At 37.7% G+C, this 17,125-nt stretch overlaps 15 non-coding genes across 15 annotated transcripts; all 15 read right to left on the bottom strand.

The window, feature by feature from the left end:
* Positions 1–15: 15 nt before the first annotated feature.
* Positions 16–99, bottom strand: TRNAL-CAG (transfer RNA leucine (anticodon CAG)). Its single transcript has one exon. It is a non-coding gene; the product is annotated as a tRNA-Leu (tRNA).
* A 2,533-nt stretch (positions 100–2,632) lies between these two features.
* TRNAL-CAG (transfer RNA leucine (anticodon CAG)) lies at positions 2,633–2,716 on the bottom strand. Its single transcript has one exon. It is a non-coding gene; the product is annotated as a tRNA-Leu (tRNA).
* Positions 2,717–3,647: 931 nt separating this feature from the next.
* TRNAL-CAG (transfer RNA leucine (anticodon CAG)) lies at positions 3,648–3,731 on the bottom strand. The gene has a single exon. It is a non-coding gene; the product is annotated as a tRNA-Leu (tRNA).
* Positions 3,732–4,661: 930 nt separating this feature from the next.
* TRNAL-CAG (transfer RNA leucine (anticodon CAG)) lies at positions 4,662–4,745 on the bottom strand. The gene has a single exon. It is a non-coding gene; the product is annotated as a tRNA-Leu (tRNA).
* Positions 4,746–5,676: 931 nt separating this feature from the next.
* On the bottom strand, positions 5,677–5,760 carry TRNAL-CAG (transfer RNA leucine (anticodon CAG)). Its single transcript has one exon. It is a non-coding gene; the product is annotated as a tRNA-Leu (tRNA).
* Positions 5,761–6,695: 935 nt separating this feature from the next.
* On the bottom strand, positions 6,696–6,779 carry TRNAL-CAG (transfer RNA leucine (anticodon CAG)). The gene has a single exon. It is a non-coding gene; the product is annotated as a tRNA-Leu (tRNA).
* Positions 6,780–7,709: 930 nt separating this feature from the next.
* TRNAL-CAG (transfer RNA leucine (anticodon CAG)) lies at positions 7,710–7,793 on the bottom strand. Its single transcript has one exon. It is a non-coding gene; the product is annotated as a tRNA-Leu (tRNA).
* A 930-nt stretch (positions 7,794–8,723) lies between these two features.
* TRNAL-CAG (transfer RNA leucine (anticodon CAG)) lies at positions 8,724–8,807 on the bottom strand. The gene has a single exon. It is a non-coding gene; the product is annotated as a tRNA-Leu (tRNA).
* Positions 8,808–9,738: 931 nt separating this feature from the next.
* TRNAL-CAG (transfer RNA leucine (anticodon CAG)) lies at positions 9,739–9,822 on the bottom strand. The gene has a single exon. It is a non-coding gene; the product is annotated as a tRNA-Leu (tRNA).
* A 931-nt stretch (positions 9,823–10,753) lies between these two features.
* TRNAL-CAG (transfer RNA leucine (anticodon CAG)) lies at positions 10,754–10,837 on the bottom strand. Its single transcript has one exon. It is a non-coding gene; the product is annotated as a tRNA-Leu (tRNA).
* A 930-nt stretch (positions 10,838–11,767) lies between these two features.
* Positions 11,768–11,851, bottom strand: TRNAL-CAG (transfer RNA leucine (anticodon CAG)). Its single transcript has one exon. It is a non-coding gene; the product is annotated as a tRNA-Leu (tRNA).
* A 1,944-nt stretch (positions 11,852–13,795) lies between these two features.
* Positions 13,796–13,879, bottom strand: TRNAL-CAG (transfer RNA leucine (anticodon CAG)). Its single transcript has one exon. It is a non-coding gene; the product is annotated as a tRNA-Leu (tRNA).
* Positions 13,880–14,810: 931 nt separating this feature from the next.
* Positions 14,811–14,894, bottom strand: TRNAL-CAG (transfer RNA leucine (anticodon CAG)). The gene has a single exon. It is a non-coding gene; the product is annotated as a tRNA-Leu (tRNA).
* A 931-nt stretch (positions 14,895–15,825) lies between these two features.
* TRNAL-CAG (transfer RNA leucine (anticodon CAG)) lies at positions 15,826–15,909 on the bottom strand. Its single transcript has one exon. It is a non-coding gene; the product is annotated as a tRNA-Leu (tRNA).
* A 931-nt stretch (positions 15,910–16,840) lies between these two features.
* On the bottom strand, positions 16,841–16,924 carry TRNAL-CAG (transfer RNA leucine (anticodon CAG)). Its single transcript has one exon. It is a non-coding gene; the product is annotated as a tRNA-Leu (tRNA).
* Positions 16,925–17,125: the final 201 nt, after the last annotated feature.

The raw sequence follows: 17,125 nt of genomic DNA, 5'->3' as shown, positions 1-17,125 counted from the left end.
TCATACCAAAATAATTGTCAGAAGTGGGATTCGAACCCACGCCTACAGATGTAGACTGCGACCTGAACGCAGCGCCTTAGACCACTCGGCCATCCTGACACATATTTTGTATACCATCAGAAACAATAAACACAAATCATCAGGTATTTTGCTGATAAGAATCATTGTGAACAAGTATATCATTGCACAAGTTCATGTCGAATGACAAATCAGTCTAAGAATAGCAGCAGGCGGATCTCATGAATAATGAAAAGGAGTCTCATATTGTGGTATCAATTACACATCATGTAAAAACGTTTTTCAGAAGTGGGACACCAACTCACGCTTACACTTCTAGACTGCGGCTTAAAAGCAGCTACATATAAACCAATAAAGTGTGGTGTTCCACAAGGATCGATTCTTGGCTCACTTTTATTCCTAATTTACATAAATGATATCAATAACTCAACTAATGCTTTTGACTTTCGCCTATTTGCAGACGATACTAACCTCTTTCAGTATATTAAAAGTAACACAATAAAACTTGCACATACTAACAACGATTTTCAAAGAGTCTGTGAATGGTGCAGTGCCAACAAACTTACAGTCAATGTAGAAAAAACCAAATGCATGACTATTAAAACGCCTCATAAACACCTGGGCATTGAGGGCAGCTTGGATATAAATGGGTTTGAGATAGAGGGCGTTTGTTCAATCAATTATCTTGGCGTGTCCATTGACCAGCACCTCAACTGGAAACCTCACATTGAAAAAGTAAAAAAAATAATAATCCCCCAAAGTTGGTATTATCTCCCAGATCAGACATTATGTGCCCAAATCAGTTTTACTTTTGTTATACAATTCCCTGATTCTCCCGCATATTAGTTATTGTTTAGAAGTATGGGGAAACGCCTATCATACACTATTAGAGCCTATCCTTCGTTTGCAAAAGAAAGTTGTACGGCTTATCTCTTTTGCTGTTTACAATGCACATACTGCCCCTCTATTTAAAAAACTGGGCATACTTGATATTCACAAGTTGTGTAAATTTAAGATATGTCTGTTCATTTATGATCTGAAAAGCAACCGCTATGCCCATACTATCAATGACTATCTCTCCCCTCTACCTCATTTATATCCAACACGACTTGCGTCAGGTAATAACTACTATGTCCCCAGGATGAATCTTTCACTTTCCCAACATACTTTAAAATATACAGCCGTAAACATTGGAATTCTCTACCTGAGCCAATCAAACAAATTACTAATAGAATAACTTTCAAAAGTTCCCTAAAACAACATATACTGAACACCGTACTTTAATATTTAAATACTAGCTTTATCATATGTATGATACAAATATTATTTGCAGCTAAACTTTATTTGTACTTGCCCACGATTGTTCCACTAATAATATGATGTGCAGAGTAGCGCATTAACAGCTCCATTTTTTTTCGTTCTTTTTTTCTCTCATTTTTTTTTATTATTATTATTTTACTTATTTATTTCTGGAGATTTTGTTTTTTGTTTGTATGTGTATATATGTATGTGTGTGCACGTATGTGCACGTATGTGTACGTGTGTGTATGTGTATATATATATATATATATATATATATATATATATATATATATATATATATATATATATATATATATATATATATATATATATATATATATATATATATATATATATATATATATATATATATATATATATATATATGTATATGTATATGTGTGTATATATGTATATATGTATATATAGCCTGCATAGAAATGTATATTGGTTAGGATTGGGCCACAGACTAGATTAGTTCGGATGAACTACCTCTGTGGTCCACACCAAGAAATTATTATTATTATTATTATTATTATTATTATTATTATTATTATTATTATAAGATTACTAGAATTGTTATTATTATTGGTGAAATAAATCATAAATAGTCAAAAAAAAACAAAAAAACAAAAAAACAACTTAAGGTTGATACCACTTAATAGATCTTCATGGCCGACAGTGTTAGCGATTGGATGCGTTTCTATAAATAAACGTTTGCAAAGATGAAAACATTGTTTTAGCCTGCTGGAAACACATGTGATTGATGTAATTCGTTTCAGGAAATCACATGTTTTCCAGCTCAAACTCCTACAAAATGGATGTAAACAAAATATACAGATTTGTCAACCTTAATCCCTTCATGAATATACCCGGAAAAACAGCCATTTTTGAAGTGTCTAATCGAGGGTTTCCAAGATCCAAGAAGCAACGCTACTTGTCCAAATACAAGGCTTCACACATGAATCTAACAGCTGATGTAATTTATGTACGCCTTCACTCATCACATTACAGATAAAAGGCGGTAGAAACTAAACATTGCCTAACAAACACTTCACGATTTGTTGGCTAAACATCTGATAGACTAATTGGTGGTATTTTACCAATGGAACGCTCTGCCTGCCTGACATCTAATTCTTGTGCTACCAAATAGAAAAACCACCGTCATTACTTTTGTTAAGGCTATACGATATCTTGTCAACAACTACATCATTATCACAAGTTCATGTCGAATCACTTATCAGTCTAAGCAAAGCTATAAACAGGTGGGATCCCACTTTGTGGTATGATTTTCACATCATACCAAAATAATTGTCAGAAGTGGGATTCGAACCCACGCCTACAGATGTAGACTGCGACCTGAACGCAGCGCCTTAGACCACTCGGCCATCCTGACACATATTTTGTATAGCATCAGAAACAATAAACACAAATCATCAGGTATTTTGCTGATAAGAATCATTGTGAACAAGTATATCATTGTCACAAGTTCATGTCGAATGACAAATAAGTCTAAGAATAGCAGCAGGCGGATCTCATGAATAATGAAAAGGAGTCTCATATTGTGGTATCAATTACACATCATGCAAACACGTTTGTCAGAAGTGGGACACCAACTCATGCTTACAATTCTAGACTGCGGCTTAAAAGCAGCGACTTAAGGTTGATACCACTTAATAGATCTTCATGGCCGACAGTGTTAGCGATTGAATGCGTTTCTATAAATAAACGTTTACAAAGATGAAAACATTGTTTTTGCTTGCAAGAAACACATGTGATAGATATAATTCGTATCAGGAAATCACATGTTTTCTCGCTCAAATTCCTACAAAATGGATGTAAACAAAATATACAGATTTGTCAACCTTACTACCTTCATGAATATACCCAGAAAAGCAGCCATTTTTGAAGTGTCTAATCGAGGGTTTCCTAGTTCCAAGAGGCAACGCTACTCGTCCAAAAACAAAGCTTCACACATGAATCTAACAGCTGATGTAATTTATGTACGCCTTCACTCATCACATTACAGATAAAACGCGGTAGAAACTAAACATTGGCTAACAAACACTTCACGATTTGTTGGCTAAACATCTGATAGACTAATTGGTGGTATTTTACCAATGGAACGCTCTGCCTGCCTGACATCTAATTCTTGTGCTACCAAATAGAAAAACCACTGTCATTACTTTTGTTAAGGCTATACGATATTTTGTCAACAACTACATCATTATCACAAGTTCATGTCGAATCACAAATCAGTCTAAGCAAAGCTATAAACAGGTGGGATCCCACTTTGTGGTATGATTTTCACATCATACCAAAATAATTGTCAGAAGTGCGATTCGAACCCACGCCTACAGATGTAGACTGCGACCTGAACGCAGCGCCTTAGACCACTCGGCCATCGTGACATATATTTTGTATACCATCAAAGACAATACACACAAATCATCAGGTATTTTACTGATAAGAATCATTGTGAACAAGTATATCATTGTCACAAGTTCATGTCGAATGGCAAATCAGTCTAAGAATAGCAGCAGGCGGATCTCATGAATAATGGAAAGGAGTCTCATATTGTGGTATCAATTACACATCATGCAAAAAGGTTTGTCAGAAGTGGGACACCAACTCACGCTTACAATTCGAGACTGCGGCTTAAAAGCAGCGACTTAAGGTTGATACCACTTAATATATCTTCATGGCCGACAGTGTTAGCGATTGGATGCGTTTCTATAAATAAACGTTTGCAAAGATGAAAACATTGTTTAGCCTCCTGGAAACACATGTGATTGATATAATTCGTTTCAGGAAATCACATGTTTTCCAGCTCAAACTCCTACAAAATGGATGTAAACAAAATATACAGATTTGTCAATCTTAATCCCTTCATGAATATACCCGGAGAAGCAGCCATTTTTAAAGTGTCAAAGCGAGGGTTTCCAAGATCCAAGAAGCAACGCTACTTGTCCAAAAACAAAGCTACACACATTAATCTAACAGCTGATGTAATTTATGTACGCCTTCACTCATCACATTATAGATAAAACGCGGTAGAAACTAAACATTGGCTAACAAACACCTCACGATTTGTTGGCTAAACATCTGATAGACTAATTGGTGGTATTTTACAAATGGAACGCTCTGCCTGCCTGACATCTAATTCTTGTTCTACCAAATAGAAAAACCACTGTCATTACTTTTGTTAAGGCTATACGATATCTTGTCAACAGCTACATCATTATCACAAGTTCATGTCGAATCACAAATCAGTCTAAGCACAGCTATAAACAGGTGGGATCCCACTTTGTGGTATGATTTTCACATCATACCAAAATAATTGTCAGAAGTGGGATTCGAACCCACGCCTACAGATGTAGACTGCGACCTGAACGCAGAGCCTTAGACCACTCGGCCATCCTGACACATATTTTGTATACCATCAAAGACAATAAACACAAATCATCAGGCATTTTACTGATAAGAATCATTGTGAACAAGTATATCATTGTCACAAGTTCATGTCGAATGGCAAATCAGTCTAAGAATAGCAGCAGGCGGATCTCATGAATAATGAAAAGGAATCTCATATTGTGGTATCAATTACACATCATGCAAAAAGGTTTGTCAGAAGTGGGACACCAACTCACGCTTACACTTCTAGACTGCGTCTTAAAAGCAGCGACTTAAGGTTGATACCACTTAATAGAGCTTCATGGCCGACAGAGTTAGCGATTGGATACGTTTCTATAAATAAACGTTTGCAAAGTTGAAAACATTGTTTTAGCCTGCTGGAAACACATGTGATTGATATAATTCGTTTCAGGAAGTCACATGTTTTCCAGCTCAAACTCCTTAAAAATGGATGTAAACAAAATATACAGATCTGTCAACCTTACTGCCTTCATGAATATACCCAGAAAAACAGCCATTTTTGAAGTGTCTAATCGAGGGTTTCCTAGATCCAAGAGGCAACGCTACTCGTCCAAAAACAAAGCTTCACACATGAATCTAACAGCTGATGTAATTTATGTACGCCTTCACTCATCACATTACAGATAAAACCCGGTAGAAACTAAACATTGGCTAACAAACACCTCACGATTTGTTGTCTAAACATCTGATAGACTAATTGGTGTTATTTTACCAATGGAACGCTCTGCCTGCCTGACATCTAATACTTGTTCTACCAAATAGAAAAACCACTGTCATTACTTTTGTTAAGGCTATACGATTTCTTGTCAACAACTACATCATTATCACAAGTTCATGTCGAATCACAAATCAGTCTAAGCAAAGATATAAACAGGTGGGATTCCACTTTGTGGTAGGATTTTCACATCATACGAAAATAATTGTCAGAAGAGGGATTCGAACCCACGCCTACAGATGTAGACTGCGACCTGAACGCAGCGCCTTAGACCACTCGGCCATCCTGACAAATTTTTGTTATACCATCAGAGACAATAAACACAAATCATCAGGTATTTTGCTGATAAGAATCATTGTGAACAAGTATATCATTGTCACAAGTTCATGTTGAATGACAAATCAGTCGAAGAAAAGCAGCAGGCGGACCTCATGAATAATGAAATGGAGTCTCATATTGTGGTATCAATTACACATCATGCAAAAAAGGTTTGTCAGAAGTGGGACACCAACTCACGCTTACACTTCTAGACTGTGGCTTAAAAGCAGCGACTTAAGGTTGATACCACTTAATAGATCTTCATGGCCGCCGACAGAGTTAGCGATTGGATACGTTTCTATAAATAAACGTTTGCAAAGTTGAAAACATTGTTTTAGCCTGCTGGAAACACATGTGATTGATATAATTCGTTTCAGGAAGTCACATGTTTTCCAGCTCAAACTCCTTAAAAATGGATGTAAACAAAATATACAGATCTGTCAACCTTACTGCCTTCATGAATATACCCAGAAAAGAAGCCATTTTTGAAGTGTCTAATAGAGGGTTTCCTGGATCCAAGAGGCAACGCTACTCGTCCAAAAACAAAGCTTCACACATGAATCTAACAGCTGATGTAATTTATGTACGCCTTCACTCATCACATTACAGATAAAACCCGGTAGAAACTAAACATTGGCTAACAAACACCTCACGATTTGTTGGCTGAACATCTGATAGACTAATTGGTGGTATTTTACCAATGGAACGCTCTGCCTGCCTGACATCTAATACTTGTTCTACCAAATAGAAAAACCACTGTCATTACTTTTGTTAAGGCTATACGATTTCTTGTCAACAACTACATCATTATCACAAGTTCATGTTGAATCACAAATTAGTCTAAGCAAAGCTATAAACAGGTGGGATTCCACTTTGTGGTAGGATTTTCACATCATACGAAAATAATTGTCAGAAGAGGGATTCGAACCCACGCCTACAGATGTAGACTACGACCTGAACGCAGCGCCTTAGACCACTCGGCCATCCTGACACATATTTTGTACACCATCAGAGACAATAAACACAAATCATCAGGTATTTTGCTGATAAGAATCATATCATCAAGTATATCATTGTCACAAGTTCATGTTGAATGATAAATCAGTCGAAGAAAAGCAGCAGGCGGACCTCATGAATAATGAAATGGAGTCTCATATTGTGGTATCAATTACACATCATGCAAAAAGGTTTGTCAGAAGTGGGACACCAACTCACGCTTACACTTCTAGACTGCGGCTTAAAAGCAGCGACTTAAGGTTGATACCACTTAATAGATCTTCATGGCCGACAGAGTTAGCGATTGGATACGTTTCTATAAATAAACGTTTGCAATGTTGAAAACATTGTTTTAGCCTGCTGGAAATACATGTGATTGATATAATTCGTTTCAGGAAGTCACATGTTTTCCAGCTCAAACTCCTTAAAAATGGATGTAAACAAAATATACAGATCTGTCAACCTTACTGCCTTCATGAATATACCCAGAAAAGCAGCCATTTTTGAAGTGTCTAATCGAGGGTTTCCTGGATCCAAGAGGCAACGCTACTCGTCCAAAAACAAAGCTTCACACATGAATCTAACAGCTGATGTAATTTATGTACGCCTTCACTCATCACATTACAGATAAAACCCGGTAGAAACTAAACATTGGCTAACAAACACCTCACGATTTGTTGGCTGAACATCTGATAGACTAATTGGTGGTATTTTACCAATGGAACGCTCTGCCTGCCTGACATCTAATACTTGTTCTACCAAATAGAAAAACCACTGTCATTACTTTTGTTAAGGCTATACGATTTCTTGTCAACAACTACATCATTATCACAAGTTCATGTTGAATCACAAATCAGTCTAAGCAAAGCTATAAACAGGTGGGATTCCACTTTGTGGTAGGATTTTCACATCATACGAAAATAATTGTCAGAAGAGGAATTCGAACCCACGCCTACAGATGTAGACTGCGACCTGAACGCAGCGCCTTAGACCACTCGGCCATCCTGACACATATTTTGTATACCATCAGAGACAATAAACACAAATCATCAGGTATTTTGCTGATAAGAATCATATCAACAAGTATATCATTGTCACAAGTTCATGTTGAATGACAAATCAGTCGAAGAAAAGCAGCAGGCGGACCTCATGAATAATGAAATGGAGTCTCATATTGTGGTATCAATTACACATCATGCAAAAAGGTTTGTCAGAAGTGGGACACCAACTCACGCTTACACTTCTAGACTGCGGCTTAAAAGCAGCGACTTAAGGTTGATACCACTTAATAGATCTTCATGGCCGACAGAGTTAGCGATTGGATACGTTTCTATAAATAAACGTTTGCAAAGTTGAAAACATTGTTTTAGCCTGCTGGAAACACATGTGATTGATATAATTCGTTTCAGGAAGTCACATGTTTTCCAGCTCAAACTCCTTAAAAATGGATGTAAACAAAATATACAGATCTGTCAACCTTACTGCCTTCATGAATATACCCAGAAAAGCAGCCATTTTTGAAGTCTCTAATCGAGGGTTTCCTAGATCCAAGAGGCAACGCTACTCGTCCAAAAACAAAGCTTCACACATGAATCTAACAGCTGATGTAATTTATGTACGCCTTCACTCATCACATTACAGATAAAACCCGGTAGAAACTAAACATTGGCTAACAAACACCTCAAGATTTGTTGGCTGAACATCTGATAGACTAATTGGTGGTATTTTACCAATGGAACGCTCTGCCTGCCTGACATCTAATACTTGTTCTACCAAATAGAAAACCCACTGTCATTACTTTTGTTAAGGCTATACGATTTCTTGTCAACAACTACATCATTATCACAAGTTCATGTTGAATCACAAATCAGTCTAAGCAAAGCTATAAACAGGTGGGATTCCACTTTGTGGTAGGATTTTCACATCATACGAAAATAATTGTCAGAAGAGGGATTCGAACCCACGCCTACAGATGTAGACTGCGACCTGAACGCAGCGCCTTAGACCACTCGGCCATCCTGACACATATTTTGTATACTATCAGAGACAATAAACACAAATCATCAGGTATTTTGCTGATAAGAATCATTGTGAACAAGTATATCATTGTCACAAGTTCATGTCGTATGGCAAATCAGTCTAAGAATAGCAGCAGGCGGATCTCATGAATAATGAAAAGGAGTCTCATATTGTGGTATCAATTACACATCATGCAAAAAGGTTTGTCAGAAGTGGGACACCAACTCACGCTTACACTTCTAGACTGCGGCTTAAAAGCAGCGACTTAAGGTTGATACCACTTAATAGATCTTCATGGCCGACAGAGTTAGCGATTGGATACGTTTCTATAAATAAACGTTTGCAAAGTTGAAAACATTGTTTTAGCCTGCTGGAAATACATGTGATTGATATAATTCGTTTCAGGAAGTCACATGTTTTCCAGCTCAAACTCCTTAAAAATGGATGTAAACAAAATATACAGATCTGTCAACCTTACTGCCTTCATGAATATACCCAGAAAAGCAGCCATTTTTGAAGTGTCTAATCGAGGGTTTCCTAGATCCAAGAGGCAACGCTACTCGTCCAAAAACAAAGCTTCACACATGAATCTAACAGCTGATGTAATTTATGTACGCCTTCACTCATCACATTGCAGATAAAACCCGGTAGAAACTAAACATTGGCTAACAAACACCTCAAGATTTGTTGGCTGAACATCTGATAGACTAATTGGTGGTATTTTACCAATGGAACGCTCTGCCTGCCTGACATCTAATACTTGTTCTACCAAATAGAAAACCCACTGTCATTACTTTTGTTAAGGCTATACGATTTCTTGTCAACAACTACATCATTATCACAAGTTCATGTTGAATCACAAATCAGTCTAAGCAAAGCTATAAACAGGTGGGATTCCACTTTGTGGTAGGATTTTCACATCATACGAAAATATTTGTCAGAAGAGGGATTCGAACCCACGCCTACAGATGTAGACTGCGACCTGAACGCAGCGCCTTAGACCACTCGGCCATCCTGACACATATTTTGTATACCATCAGAGACAATAAACACAAATCATCAGGTATTTTGCTGATAAGAATCATTGTGAACAAGTATATCATTGTCACAAGTTCATGTCGTATGGCAAATCAGTCTAAGAATAGCAGCAGGCGGATCTCATGAATAATGAAAAGGAGTCTCATATTGTGGTATCAATTACACATCATGCAAAAAGGTTTGTCAGAAGTGGGACACCAACTCACGCTTACACTTCTAGACTGCGGCTTAAAAGCAGCGACTTAAGGTTGATACCACTTAATAGATCTTCATGGCCGACAGAGTTAGCGATTGGATACGTTTCTATAAATAAACGTTTGCAAAGTTGAAAACATTGTTTTAGCCTGCTGGAAACACATGTGATTGATATAATTCGTTTCAGGAAGTCACATGTTTTCCAGCTCAAACTCCTTAAAAATGGATGAAAACAAAATATACAGATCTGTCAACCTTACTGCCTTCATGAATATACCCAGAAAAGCAGCCATTTTTGAAGTGTCTAATAGAGGGTTTCCTCGATCCAAGAGGCAACGCTACTCGTCCAAAAACAAAGCTTCACACATGAATCTAACAGCTGATGTAATTTATGTAAGCCTTCACTCATTACATTACAGATAAAACCCGGTAGAAACTAAACATTGGCTAACAAACACCTCACGATTTGTTGGCTAAACATCTGATAGACTAATTGGTGGTATTTTACCAATGGAACGCTCTGCCTGCCTGACATCTAATTCTTGTTCTACCAAATAGAAAAACCACTGTCATTACTTTTGTTAAGGCTATACGATTTCTTGTCAACAACTACATCATTATCACAAGTTCATGTCGAATCACAAATCAGTCTAAGCAAAGCTATAAACAGGTGGGATTCCACTTTGTGGTAGGATTTTCACATCATACCAAAATAATTGTCAGAAGTGGGATTCGAACCCACGCCTACAGATGTAGCCTGCGACCTGAACGCAGCGCCTTAGACCACTCGTTCATCCTGACACATATTTTTTATACCATCAGAGACAATAAACACAAATCATCAGGTATTTTGCTGATAAGAATCATTGTGAACAAGTATATCATTGTTACAAGTTCATGTTGAATGACAAATCAGTCGAAGAAAAGCAGCAGGCGGACCTCATGAATAATGAAATGGAGTCTCATATTGTGGTATCAATTACACATCATGCAAAAAGGTTTGTCAGAAGTGGGACACCAACTCACGCTTACACTTCTAGACTGCGTCTTAAAAGCAGCGACTTAAGGTTGATACCACTTAATAGATCTTCATGGCCGACAGTGTTAGCGATTGGATGCGTTTCTATAAATAAACGTTTGCAAAGTTGAAAACATTGTTTTAGCCTGCTGGAAACACATGTGATTGATATAATTCGTTTCAGGAAGTCACATGTTTTCCAGCTCAAACTCCTTAAAATGGATGTAAACAAAATATACAGATCTGCCAACCTTACTGCCTTCATGAATATACCCAGAAAAGCAGCCATTTTTGAAGTGTCTAATCGAGGGTTTCCTAGATCCAAGAGGCAACGCTACTCGTCCAAAAACAAAGTTTCACACATGAATCTAACAGCTGATGTAATTTATGTACGCCTTCACTCATCACATTACAGATAAAACTCGGTAGAAACTAAACATTGGCTAACAAACACCTCACGATTTGTTGGCTGAACATCTGATAGACTAATTGGTGGTATTTTACCAATGGAACGCTCTGCCTGCCTGACATCTAATTCTTGTTCTACCAAATAGAAAAACCACTGTCATTACTTTTGTTAAGGCTATACGATTTCTTGTCAACAACTACATCATTATCACAAGTTCATGTCGAATCACAAATCAGTCTAAGCAAAGCTATAAACAGGTGGGATTCCACTTTGTGGTAGGATTTTCACATCATACGAAAATAATTGTCAGAAGAGGGGTTCGAACCCACGCCTACAGATGTAGACTGCGACCTGAACGCAGCGCCTTAGACCACTCGGCCATCCTGACACATATTTTGTATACCATCAGAGACAATAAACACAAATCATCAGGTATTTTGCTGATAAGAATCATTGTGAACAAGTATATCATTGTCACAAGTTCATGTTGAATGAGAAATCAGTCGAAGAAAAGCAGCAGGCGGACCTCATGAATAATGAAATGGAGTCTCATATTGTGGTATCAATTACACATCATGCAAAAAGGTTTGTCAGAAGTGGGACACCAACTCACGCTTACACTTCTAGACTGCGGCTTAAAAGCAGCGACTTAAGGTTGATACCACTTAATAGATCTTCATGGCCGACATAGTTAGCGATTGGATACGTTTCTATAAATAAACGTTTGCAAAGTTGAAAACATTGTTTTAGCCTGCTGGAAACACATGTGATTGATATAATTCGTTTCAGGAAGTCACATGTTTTCCAGCTCAAACTCCTTAAAAATGGATGTAAACAAAATATACAGATCTGTCAACCTTACTGCCTTCATGAATATACCCAGAAAAGCAGCCATTTTTGAAGTGTCTAATCGAGGGTTTCCTAGATCCAAGAGGCAACGCTACTCGTCCAAAAACAAAGCTTCACACATGAATCTAACAGCTGATGTAATTTATGTACGCCTTCACTCATCACATTACAGATAAAACCCGGTAGAAACTAAACATTGGCTAACAAACACCTCAGGATTTGTTGGCTGAACATCTGATAGACTAATTGGTGGTATTTTACCAATGGAACGCTCTGCCTGCCTGACATCTAATACTTGTTCTACCAAATAGAAACACCACTGTCATTACTTTTGTTAAGGCTATACGATTTCTTGTCAACAACTACATCATTATCACAAGTTCATGTCGAATCACAAATCAGTCTAAGCAAAGCTATAAACAGGTGAGATTCCACTTTGTGGTAGGATTTTCACATCATACCAAAATAATTGTCAAGGTGTGATTCGAACCCAAGCCTACAGATGTAGAATGCGACCTGAACGCAGCGCCTTAGACCACTCGACCATCCTGACACATATTTTTTATACCATCAGAGACAATAAACACAAATCATCAGGTATTTTGCTGATAAGAATCATTGTGAACAAGTATATCATTGTCACAAGTTCAAGTCGAGTGACAAATCAGTCTAAGAATAGCAGCAGGCGGATCTCATGAATAATGAAAAGGAGTCTCATATTGTGGTATCAATTACACATCATGCAAAAAGGTTTGTCAGAAGTGGGACACCAACTCACGCTTACACTTCTAGACTGCGTCTTAAAAGCAGCGACTTAAGGTTGATACCACTTAATAGATCTTCATGGCCGACAGTGTTAGCGATTGGATGCGTTTCTATAAATAAACGTTTGCAAAGTTGAAAACATTGTTTTAGCCTGCTGGAAACACATGTGATTGATATAATTCGTTTCAGGAAGTCACATGTTTTCCAGCTCAAACTCCTTAAAATGGATGTAAACAAAATATACAGATCTGCCAACCTTACTGCCTTCATGAATATACCCAGAAAAGCAGCCATTTTTGAAGTGTCTAATCGAGGGTTTCCTAGATCTAAGAGGCAACGCTACTCGTCCAAAAACAAAGTTTCACACATGAATCTAACAGCTGATGTAATTTATGTACGCCTTCACTCATCACATTACAGATAAAACTCGGTAGAAACTAAACATTGGCTAACAAACACCTCACGATTTGTTGACTGAACATCTGATAGACTAATTGGTGGTATTTTACCAATGGAACGCTCTGCCTGCCTGACATCTAATTCTTGTTCTACCAAATAGAAAAACCACTGTCATTACTTTTGTTAAGGCTATACGATTTCTTGTCAACAACTACATCATTATCACAAGTTCATGTCGAATCACAAATCAGTCTAAGCAAAGCTATAAACAGGTGGGATTCCACTTTGTGGTAGGATTTTCACATCATACGAAAATAATTGTCAGAAGAGGGATTCGAACCCACGCCTACAGATGTAGACTGCGACCTGAACGCAGCGCCTTAGACCACTCGGCCATCCTGACACATATTTTGTATACCATCAGAGACAATAAACACAAATCATCAGGTATTTTGCTGATAAGAATCATTGTGAACAAGTATATCATTGTCACAAGTTCATGTTGAATGAGAAATCAGTCGAAGAAAAGCAGCAGGCGGACCTCATGAATAATGAAATGGAGTCTCATATTGTGGTATCAATTACACATCATGCAAAAAGGTTTGTCAGAAGTGGGACACCAACTCACGCTTACACTTCTAGACTGCGGCTTAAAAGCAGCGACTTAAGGTTGATACCACTTAATAGATCTTCATGGCCGACAGAGTTAGCGATTGGATACGTTTCTATAAATAAACGTTTGCAAAGATGAAAACATTGTTTTAGCCTGCTGGAAACACATGTGTTTGATATAATTCGTTTCAGGAAATCACATGTTTTCCAGCTCAAACTCCTTAAAAATGGATGAAAACAAAATATACAGATCTGTCAACCTTACTGCCTTCATGAATATACCCAGAAAAGCAGCCATTTTTGAAGTGTCTAATCGAGGGTTTCCTCGATCCAAGAGGCAACGCTACTCGTCCAAAAACAAAGCTTCACACATGAATCTAACAGCTAATGTAATTTATGTAAGCCTTCACTCATTACATTACAGATAAAACCCGGTAGAAACTAAACATTGGCTAACAAACACCTCACGATTTGTTGGCTAAACATCTGATAGACTAATTGGTGGTATTTTACCAATGGAACGCTCTGCCTGCCTGACATCTAATTCTTGTTCTACCAAATAGAAAAACCACTGTCATTACTTTTGTTAAGGCTATACGATTTCTTGTCAACAACTACATCATTATCACAAGTTCATGTCGAATCACAAATCAGTCTCAGCAAAGCTATAAACAGGTGGGATTCCACTTTGTGGTAGGATTTTCACATCATACGAAAATAATTGTCAGATGTGGGATTCGAACCCACGCCTACAGATGTAGACTGCGACCTGAACGCGGCGCCTTAGACCACTCGGCCATCCTGACATATATTTTGTATAGCATCAAAGACAATAAACACAAATCATCAGGTATTTTGCTGATAAGAATCATTGTGAACAAGTATATCATTGTCACAAGTTCATGTCGTATGGCAAATCAGTCTAAGAATAGCAGCAGGCGGATCTCATGAATAATGAAAAGGAGTCTCATATTGTGGTATCAATTACACATCATGCAAAAAGGTTTGTCAGAAGTGGGACACCAACTCACGCTTACACTTCTAGACTGCGGCTTAAAAGCAGCGACTTAAGGTTGATACCACTTAATAGATCTTCATGGCCGACAGAGTTAGCGATTGGATACGTTTCTATAAATAAACGTTTGCAAAGTTGAAAACATTGTTTTAGCCTGCTGGAAACGCATGTGATTGATATAATTCGTTTCAGGAAGTCACATGTTTTCCAGCTCAAACTCCTTAAAAATGGATGAAAACAAAATATACAGATCTGTCAACCTTACTGCCTTCATGAATATACCCAGAAAAGCAGCCATTTTTGAAGTGTCTAATAGAGGGTTTCCTCGATCCAAGAGGCAACGCTACTCGTCCAAAAACAAAGCTTCACACATGAATCTAACAGCTGATGTAATTTATGTAAGCCTTCACTCATTACATTACAGATAAAACCCGGTAGAAACTAAACATTGGCTAACAAACACCTCACGATTTGTTGGCTAAACATCTGATAGACTAATTGGTGGTATTTTACCAATGGAACGCTCTGCCTGCCTGACATCTAATTCTTGTTCTACCAAATAGAAAAACCACTGTCATTACTTTTGTTAAGGCTATACGATTTCTTGTCAACAACTACATCATTATCACAAGTTCATGTCGAATCACAAATCAGTCTCAGCAAAGCTATAAACAGGTGGGATTCCACTTTGTGGTAGGATTTTCACATCATACCAAAATAATTGTCAGATGTGGGATTCGAACCCACGCCTACAGATGTAGACTGCGACCTGAACGCAGCGCCTTAGACCACTCGGCCATCCTGACATATACTTTGTATACAATCAAAGACAATAAACACAAATCATCAGGTATTTTGCTGATAAGAATCATTGTGAACAAGTATATCATTGTCACAAGTTCATGTCGTATGGCAAATCAGTCTAAGAATAGCAGCAGGCGGATCTCATGAATAATGAAAAGGAGTCTCATATTGTGGTATCAATTACACATCATGCAAAAAGGTTTGTCAGAAGTGGGACACCAACTCACGCTTACACTTCTAGACTGCGGCTTAAAAGCAGCGACTTAAGGTTGATACCACTTAATAGATCTTCATGGCCGACAGAGTTAGCGATTGGATACGTTTCTATAAATAAACGTTTGCAAAGTTGAAAACATTGTTTTAGCCTGCTGGAAACACATGTGATTGATATAATTCGTTTCAGGAAGTCACATGTTTTCCAGCTCAAACTCCTTAAAAATGGATGTAAACAAAATATACAGATCTGTCAACCTTACTGCCTTCATGAATATACCCAGAAAAGCAGCCATATTTGAAGTGTCTAATAGAGGGTTTCCTCGATCCAAGAGGCAACGCTACTCGTCCAAAAACAAAGCTTCACACATGAATCTAACAGCTGATGTAATTTATGTAAGCCTTCACTCATTACATTACAGATAAAACCCGGTAGAAACTAAACATTGGCTAACAAACACCTCACGATTTGTTGGCTAAACATCTGATAGACTAATTGGTGGTATTTTACCAATGGAACGCTCTGCCTGCCTGACATCTAATTCTTGTTCTACCAAATAGAAAAACCACTGTCATTACTTTTGTTAAGGCTATACGATTTCTTGTCAACAACTACATCATTATCACAAGTTCATGTCGAATCACAAATCAGTCTAAGCAAAGCTATAAACAGGTGGGATTCCACTTTGTGGTAGGATTTTCACATCATACCAAAATAATTGTCAGAAGTGGGATTCGAACTCACGCCTACAGATGTAGACTGCGACCTGAACGCAGCGCCTTAGACCACTCGGCCATCCTGACATATATTTTGTATACCATCAAAGACAATAAACACAAATCATCAGGTATTTTGCTGATAAGAATCATTGTGAACAAGTATATCATTGTCACAAGTTCATGTCGTATGGCAAATCAGTCTAAGAATAGCAGCAGGCGGATCTCATGAATAATGAAAAGGAGTCTCATATTGTGGTATCAATTACACATCATGCAAAAAGGTTT

Source organism: Saccoglossus kowalevskii, chromosome 7, assembly GCF_978046115.1.
Source record: "Saccoglossus kowalevskii chromosome 7, keSacKowa6.1, whole genome shotgun sequence".
In the NCBI taxonomy this organism is placed as follows: domain Eukaryota; kingdom Metazoa; phylum Hemichordata; class Enteropneusta; family Harrimaniidae; genus Saccoglossus; species Saccoglossus kowalevskii.
This window is presented reverse-complemented; position numbering and strand designations above follow the sequence as displayed.